The sequence below is a fragment of the Montipora capricornis genome, chromosome 1 (assembly GCF_036669925.1).
Source record: "Montipora capricornis isolate CH-2021 chromosome 1, ASM3666992v2, whole genome shotgun sequence".
Lineage (NCBI taxonomy): Eukaryota > Metazoa > Cnidaria > Anthozoa > Scleractinia > Acroporidae > Montipora > Montipora capricornis.
This window is the reverse complement of record NC_090883.1, coordinates 4,918,037-4,925,536: the sequence shown is the minus strand read 5'-3', so window position 1 is coordinate 4,925,536 and position 7,500 is coordinate 4,918,037. Positions and strand designations below refer to the sequence as shown.

General features: G+C 40.1%; 1 long non-coding RNA gene across 7 annotated transcripts in view; it reads left to right on the top strand.

Annotated features, from left to right (window-relative positions):
* The first annotated feature begins 3,449 nt into the window (after window positions 1-3,449).
* LOC138043330 (uncharacterized) overlaps window positions 3,450-7,500 on the top strand; it is an 82,236-nt gene continuing 78,185 nt past the window's right edge. For 6 of the 7 annotated variants that reach the window (XR_011131264.1, XR_011131255.1, XR_011131259.1 and 3 more), the window contains exons 1-2: window positions 3,450-3,627; window positions 4,376-4,495. This is a non-coding gene — a long non-coding RNA (uncharacterized lncRNA). Of the gene's footprint in view, window positions 3,628-4,223; window positions 4,348-4,375; window positions 4,496-7,500 lie in introns of all 7 variants that reach the window. The other variant, XR_011131245.1, reaches the window with a different exon arrangement.

Genomic DNA, 7,500 nt, shown 5'->3' with positions numbered 1-7,500 from the left:
TACGATTGTATCCGATTGTATCCGATTGACGTTCACGCTAATTGTTTGTAAGCAACTTTTACCTTGCTGGAATATGTCACGCATTACTTCAAGCATTAGTTAAGATCTTATGGCGAAAAAAAAACGCCTGGGAAAAATTTATAGGTCGGCTAAAGAATGGCATGGAGGCTGGAAAAGTTCGTTAATCGAGTAGTGGTTAAAAGTTTTGAAAACTCTAGGAAGGTTAGTTTTAATCAGCGACGTTGCGTAAATTTAATGGGGTTGGTTTTAAAAAATGTTTTTATTACCCTACGAACTTAAGTTTAAAATGAATGCATGTTTTGGAAGTTATTTTCCTTTACTTTCGTGAAAATAGGGCAGAATTATATTTTCGTCCTCGTCCGCTTGAATAGCGCGGACCTGCGTGGAAACAGCCAACGATTAAATTTCACAAAAACCACCCTCCAGAACATGAGCATGACGGCAATGGAGAGATATGATACCAAAACCTAACCAAATAAAGAAAACGCCTGCTTGAAACTTCGTTGCTATGCTCAAGAGAGTTTTTTTTTTCCAAAAACTTTTCATCGATCGATCCTCTCTTGGGTTCTAGTCCTTCCCCGACAGGTCACGCAAAGTCGTGACAAACTAAATTTTCCAAGAGCTTTGCAACATCACATCGATTTTACGGCGTTGCTAAAACGCGGGTCGCGGGTCAAGGATGAGGGTGAAGGGTAAGGGTGAAGGGTGAGGGTGAGGGTGAAGGTTGAAGGGTGAGGGTGAAGGGTGAGGGTTAAGGGTGAGGGTCAATTGAATTTTGTTTTGATAGCCTGTATAGCAGGCACGGAAAGATAACAAAATCGAGAGCGAGGGGAAAAAACTATAAAAAATGGGCGGGGGTAATTTGGGACAAAAGACTCAAATTTCCTTCCCCTCCTACAGCGCCCCTTTGCAAGGGAGATTAGGGAAGCAAAATGGTTTTGTTCATCCCAGGCGTGCTCGTTTGCCCATTCGCTTGCTCGATCTCCCCGCGCGTTTGGAAAGGAAACGACTGCTAGCTGCTGCGCAAGCCACTTGGGCTCCAGTTCACTCTGGTCTCCTTTGCTTTTTTTCCTACACGTACGTGTAACACAAATTCATATGCTTGGTTTCATGGATAACAAAAATGATACTGCAAAGATTGATTTGCATTGGAACGCTACCAGTCATAAGTTACTGCACCGTGATAAGACTTTAGGAACACCATTTGAGAAATATATCAAGCAGTGGAAAGCAGTTTACGTTTGCACGACATGATCTTAAGGTGGTTCAAAACAGTTTCCTGCAGCACCTCAACTTTGGCTGATCAATGCTCAACTTTGGCTGATCAATGCTACTACTCTTTTGCAGTTGACGCAACCATTATGGTATCAAACAGACGCCCAATCGTGCCAAGGGTATAACCCGTTAAAAACACTGTTAATATTAGGTTTAACTGCTAATATCTCAGTAACGACCTCTGTGAGCCCTATTTTTTAGTTTTGCATTTTGATCTGCATGAAAAGATGCAACTTTTGGCAAAGTTACGATGACTGTGAACTTCAAGATCAGAATTGCTTTAAACTTCGCCAAAAGTTGCATCTTGTTTTGCAGATTATAACTTAGTAATGAAAGGTAAGGGTCTCTGAGATGGTTTCTTAGTTAGTACCAGTTGAAGCTAACATTAAGGGTGTATTTGGCAGGTTATACTGTTGCTATGGTAACCTACTGTAACATTAATATGTTAACGTGTCGTGTTTGCCAGTCATTGGTCATTTGTTTGACATTACAATTGCAGCATCAGCCATTAAAGAGCGATTATAGTGACCAGTTCTAGACATTGTCGAGAGCCACCTTTAAGGGAAACTGTCACGAGAAGCGCATGCGCTAGCGTCTTGTGAAAACTTGAAAAGTGTTAGGTTAACTTTTTTCAAGTTGAATCGACAAATTCAAAATGGTGTCCACTGGGGAGGGCCATGGTGGACAAAGGAGAAACTCCGGCGAATATACGGGACTCACGCGTGAATCCATGATGGCGGCTAGAATTTTCCGTGGGCTCGAGAGCAAACAAACTCGAGCATGCGCAGCTCAAGACAGTGCCCCTTTAAGTTACATAAATGTTACATATCTTATAAGTTAGTTCAATAATGAGGGACTTTAGCTATCAAAAAGGTTGCAGTTTCTTTATAATTTAAGAAAAATTATGTGTTATTGATCCTAGTCCTCTGTACGATCAATTTGTATAGGCGGCCACACAGAAGACGTCTTTACTTTGTCGTTTTACGAGAGAACTCTGAACTTATAAATGCTACATATGCCATAATTAGTTCAATCATGAAGGTTTCAGTTACTTTACAATTTTAAGAAAAAGTATGTGTTATTGATATAGCCTTCTGTATGTATAAGGGGCCACATGGAAGACGTCTTCACATAGTCGTTTTACGGTAGGACTCTTACATATGGCAAGTAATTACTTCAGTTGTGAATTAGCGTAGTCAGAAAGGTTTAAGTTTCAATAAAATTTGAAAAACAAAAAAAAAACCCTTGACCCTCACCCTCCACCCTTACTCTTCACCCACACCCTTCACCCGCGACCCGCGTTTTACCAACGTCCTGAAAATAATCACAATGTAAGAAGTTATCTTTTTTTAATTTTTTTCTTTCCTTGTGTCTGAGTTCCGAGAGTGGTTACAACAGGTAGCGCTTGCGAAAACGCTCGTTGAGGATTAACTCTACTGTTTACGACATCCCCAGCAGCATGCAATTATCTAAAAAACCCACTCCTATATTTCTATGCACAGAAACATTCACTCTAACAACGGATGAGTAGATGAGGCTACATCTCGTTATCAAAATTCCATTGCCTTTTTCTCCAAAACAAGGTCGCTGACCCCCCAATTTTTTCCATTTTTGGAATAAGTAATTTTTGACCCACCGCGCACCGGTGGCTCAGTTGGTTGAGCACCGGACTGTCACGCGGGAGGTCGCGAGGACCAACACTCAGGGTCTTTAAATAACTGAGGAGAAAGTGCTGCCTTTGTAACTACATCTGGAAATGGTTAGACTTTCAAGTCTTCTCGGATAAGGACGATAAGCCGGAGGTCCCGTCTCACAACCCTTCAATGTTAATAATCCTGTGGGACGTAAAAGAACCCACACACTTGTCGCTAAGAGTAGGGCACGTAGTTCCCGGTGTTGTGGTCTGTCTTCTGTAGTGTATCATGGTTGGGAGAGTAAAAAAGGGGCCACAGTAATTGGCGCAAGCTGTTATGGCGCTCTGCCAGCTTGACTGGCAAAGTTAATAAAATAAATAAAATAAAAATAAAATAACTTCAGGCGAGAAACGAAACAAATGATTTTCGCGCGAACGTCCTTTATCACCTACCGACCAAGTTTCAGCCTGGAAACTTTAATAGAGCATACACAACGACTTTCACGGTTCGTGAACTAATGAGTGCCTTATGCGAAGGAGCCTCTGTGTGGTGTAATTACGAACTTTCTTTCATTTTGACGGACTGCTCGTAATGATTTTTTACGGCATAACTTCTACTAAAGGATAGGGAAAATACAGGGAAAACATTTCAAGCAATTCTGGAACGGCAGCAAGAAAAAGAACATCGATAAATTGAGGTTAGTGTTGACCATAAATATTCCCGTTCGAGCGCCCATTTCAGCACATGTTTTGTTAAATGCCACGAACAAAGCCGTGACTGTCTTTTTCGCTTTGCAAATTGTGCTAGATCGCCAAATTAAAATTTCATGAATGGAAATTTCATAATTCGGACTTAATACATCGAAAAGTTTGGTTAAAAGAAGCTCTTGAACGTTCTGTTCATCTGATTAGCATAACAGTAACGTAAATGTAACACATTTTGTCATGGTGATTATTGCTGATTATTGTCGAGTCAAGATTCCGTAGAATCCCCAAGCTGCAGACGAGAAACGGTTAGGGGAAAAAACATGTTTGGACTTCTAGTCTCGAGCAAATTAGGGGTGCTTACCTTTTGTAAGAATAAACCGGTTGGGATGACCGGTGAATAATGGTAACAGTTTTTCCTACATGTAAATCAGCAAACCAGCCCAACGAGATGGCGCTTACCATTTGCAATAGTTTTTCGGCTAATGAGAGACTGGAAACTGGAAAATTTAGCAAATGCTAAGGAAATTTCCACTGTTTTGTTCAATGGGAAATGCCATTTACTGTGTTTTGTGTATTTCCGAGTCAGCAGACAAAGCTGGACGTGGCCCCAAGTTATCACAGCGGAAGGAGGGGGTGGTGATTGACAGAGTTAAGAGTCGCCGAAGTAAACAACTTCAGAGACTCCTGAAATATTTGCGTTCGACAAAGAGGTAAATGCCGTCTACTTTTATTCATCAGCGGAAATATTGGAATCAGTCGCTAGTAGCAGAGGAGAATTTGTTTACGATAAAGCTGGGTAAATCAGCAGGCAAGTGCAATTGTCAGCCAAGAGTATTGGTGCTTGCAGCTTTCAAACCTGTACGTAAATTATACTTTTACAAATTAATTAGCTTTTCTGTTTTAACATTACCAGTAAATGTGAAAATTTTTGACAGGAAGTTTGAAGGCATTAGTTTTTTAACTTGCGAATCTACAGAAACTGGCGCCATTACACAACGTGTCATCAAATTGTAGTTAAAATAGGGAACCTCAAATAGCTAATTGTAATTCTACAGGATAATACTGGACTTTGTCATTATGTTACAATGTAGATTTGTCCGATATAAGTTTGAAGGCATGACGCCTTGCAATATAGCTGGCACCGAGAAAACAAGTCGAAATTCGCCAAATGATAACAGCTGACAAGAGTAATGGCCACCACACACAAACACATATTCGCATTCTCTCTTCCTAATAGAGACCGCGTGACAATTATTAAATAAAGCCAGCCATATCGCCGGTGCTGACAAAGTGTGGGGAAATCCCACACAAAAACACGCATATAATTAAAAAATTTGTTGACACGCATAATTAAAAAAAAATCATGAAAAATTTATGGCTTCCCATAGCCAATTGCAGAAACATGAGGAGGCTGGGGACGAATTGCCACACACGGCGTATAATGGGATCTTTTGGGTAGGCAAATATCGCCCTATTGGATTCTTCAGCATGAAGCCTGAGAATTGTTGGGTGCCTCTTTGCACCAATAAATTTAGAAATTCACCTAATCTATCTTTTTACCACAACCCGAAAGACAGCAAATTGCAGAAGAAATATGTAGTTTTGATTAAAAACAAGAATCTAAAGTTAAAGTTGGGTAACACTCGAATTTGTTCCGGGCATTTCAAAGGGGGTGAGAAGATGAGCCGCAACCTAGTATCTTTCCTTGGAACAAGGAACACAGCAAATGTAGAACTGTATCCAAGGTAAGTCAGGAAGATATAGTTAAGAGGGCAAAGAGCAAACGAAGACCTGAATTGAAAGGAATTCTCTCGTTCAGAAATGATACTGATAACATTGTATTCCATCCAGAGTATTCTGTCAATCATTCTATCAATGCTTGTAGTTCGGTTGAAGAGAATGTGGACCTCCTATCGCACCTAGAATCTGGTCATGAACAACTCAAGGCAGAAAACAAAGAATTGAGGAATAATTTGGAGAAACTGAAGTTGAAACTCAAGCAGTTGGAGGTTGAGCTTGAGACCGTTAAAATTGACAAGAGAATTAGTAATTAAAACACCCTGTATTTGATATAACTAAGTACAAGGAAGAGAGCAATATTGCATTTTATACAGGATTCCAAATTGGGATACCTTCATGTTGTGCTATAACATGACAGAGGATTCAGCTTCTGGAATTATTTATGGTCAGTGTAAAAAGAAAGGCAGGGAGGAGAGTATCATTGGAAGACTAAGATCTCTTTCCATATTCAAAGAGTTCACCCTAGTGATGACACAGATTTGGAATTTCAGAGTCCACGGTCTACTATTTTCCGTGCCTGGATACATTTTCTACGCTAAGAGTTTGAAGGTCTTGTGTCTTTCCCAAGCAGAAGCTTGTGACAGGAGAAAATGCCCAAAATTTTTAAAGAGCTCTACCCCAAAACAGTTGTTATCATTGATGCTTTGGAGTTTCATATGCAGTCCCCTTCAGCCCTTGAACTCAATTCTGCCTGTTACTCGTCATACAAAGGAACAACGACCTTGAAAGGACTGGTAGGAGTTGCTCCTTTGGAGGTGGTGTAATTCATGAGCGAGTTGTATACTGATAGCATTTCCGACAAAGAGCTCACAAAGGCTAGTGGACTGTGCAAATAATTATTACTTTCCCCTGGAGATGATGTAATGACCAATAAAGGGTTCGATATACAAGATGACCTGGCCAAATACATGTATGGAGTCTTTGAACATTCCATCATTTTTAAAAGGGAGCAGCCAGTTTTCAATACAGGAGACACAACACAATAAGAAGATTGCCACCCTCAGAATTCATGTGGAAAGGGGAATCGAGCGAATCAAGAATTGGCACGTTTTCGAGCGAGATATTTTTTGGGTAAAAATATTGAAGGGCCACAGCCAGGGTGAAACATAGTTGAAATTTAAAAACGATCTCTGTTAAAGTGCCCCTAACCCTTCAAGTTGTTTTTTTTTGGGTAGATTTTCATATCTTTCAAGAAGTCATTTTCGGATATTTTTTAAAAATATATTCAATCCTGACTTTTTTACAAGCGCTAAAAGTGAAGGCAGTCACGACTACTTTTTCACCTATTGTTCACATTAGTCCCCCACTCGGCCAAATGTGTCTATTTATCGAGTGTGATGTAAGAAAAGGACATTGTGCAAGCTTGAGTTGCTGGAATTTCATTTTCTTACGTCACAGCTAGGAATGTGTCAAATATCAGATGCTTCTCATTGGCTCGTTCCTAATGAGCCCACGAGACAATAATTTGTCCAGCGGGGCTTATAGCACGGAAAAAAATTACAAATTTCAGTAACTTCAAGCGCTCACAAGAAAATCAGGACTCAGTATTTTTGAAAAATTTTTGCGAAAATGAGTTCTTGAAAGATATGAAAATCTACCAAAACCATAACAAGTTGAAGGGTTTGGGGCACTTTAAGCACCATAAAGAAGGAAACCCGCTGAGGCCCATTGTCACCTGTATTGGCTCAACACTCTACAACACGTCCAAGTTTCTAACGGATATCCTTTCTCTGCTTCTAAATCGTAACAGATACTCTGTTGCCAACTCCTTGCAGTTTTCAAAAGAATTATCTGATATCAAGATTGATTATAATGAAGTTTTGGTCTCTTTTGATGTTGTGTCACTGTTCATTGCAATCCCTGTAGATAAAGTGTGTGAGTACATAAAAAAGAAACTTGAACAAGATGCCATTCTTTCCTTAAGGACAAATTTGGACATTGATGACATCAGTAAACTTCTTCAATTCACCTTGTCCAACAACTATTTTATGTTCAATGAAAGAATTTACAAACAAATCCATGGCTGTGCGATGGGCAGTCCTGTCAGCCCCCGTTGTGGCCAA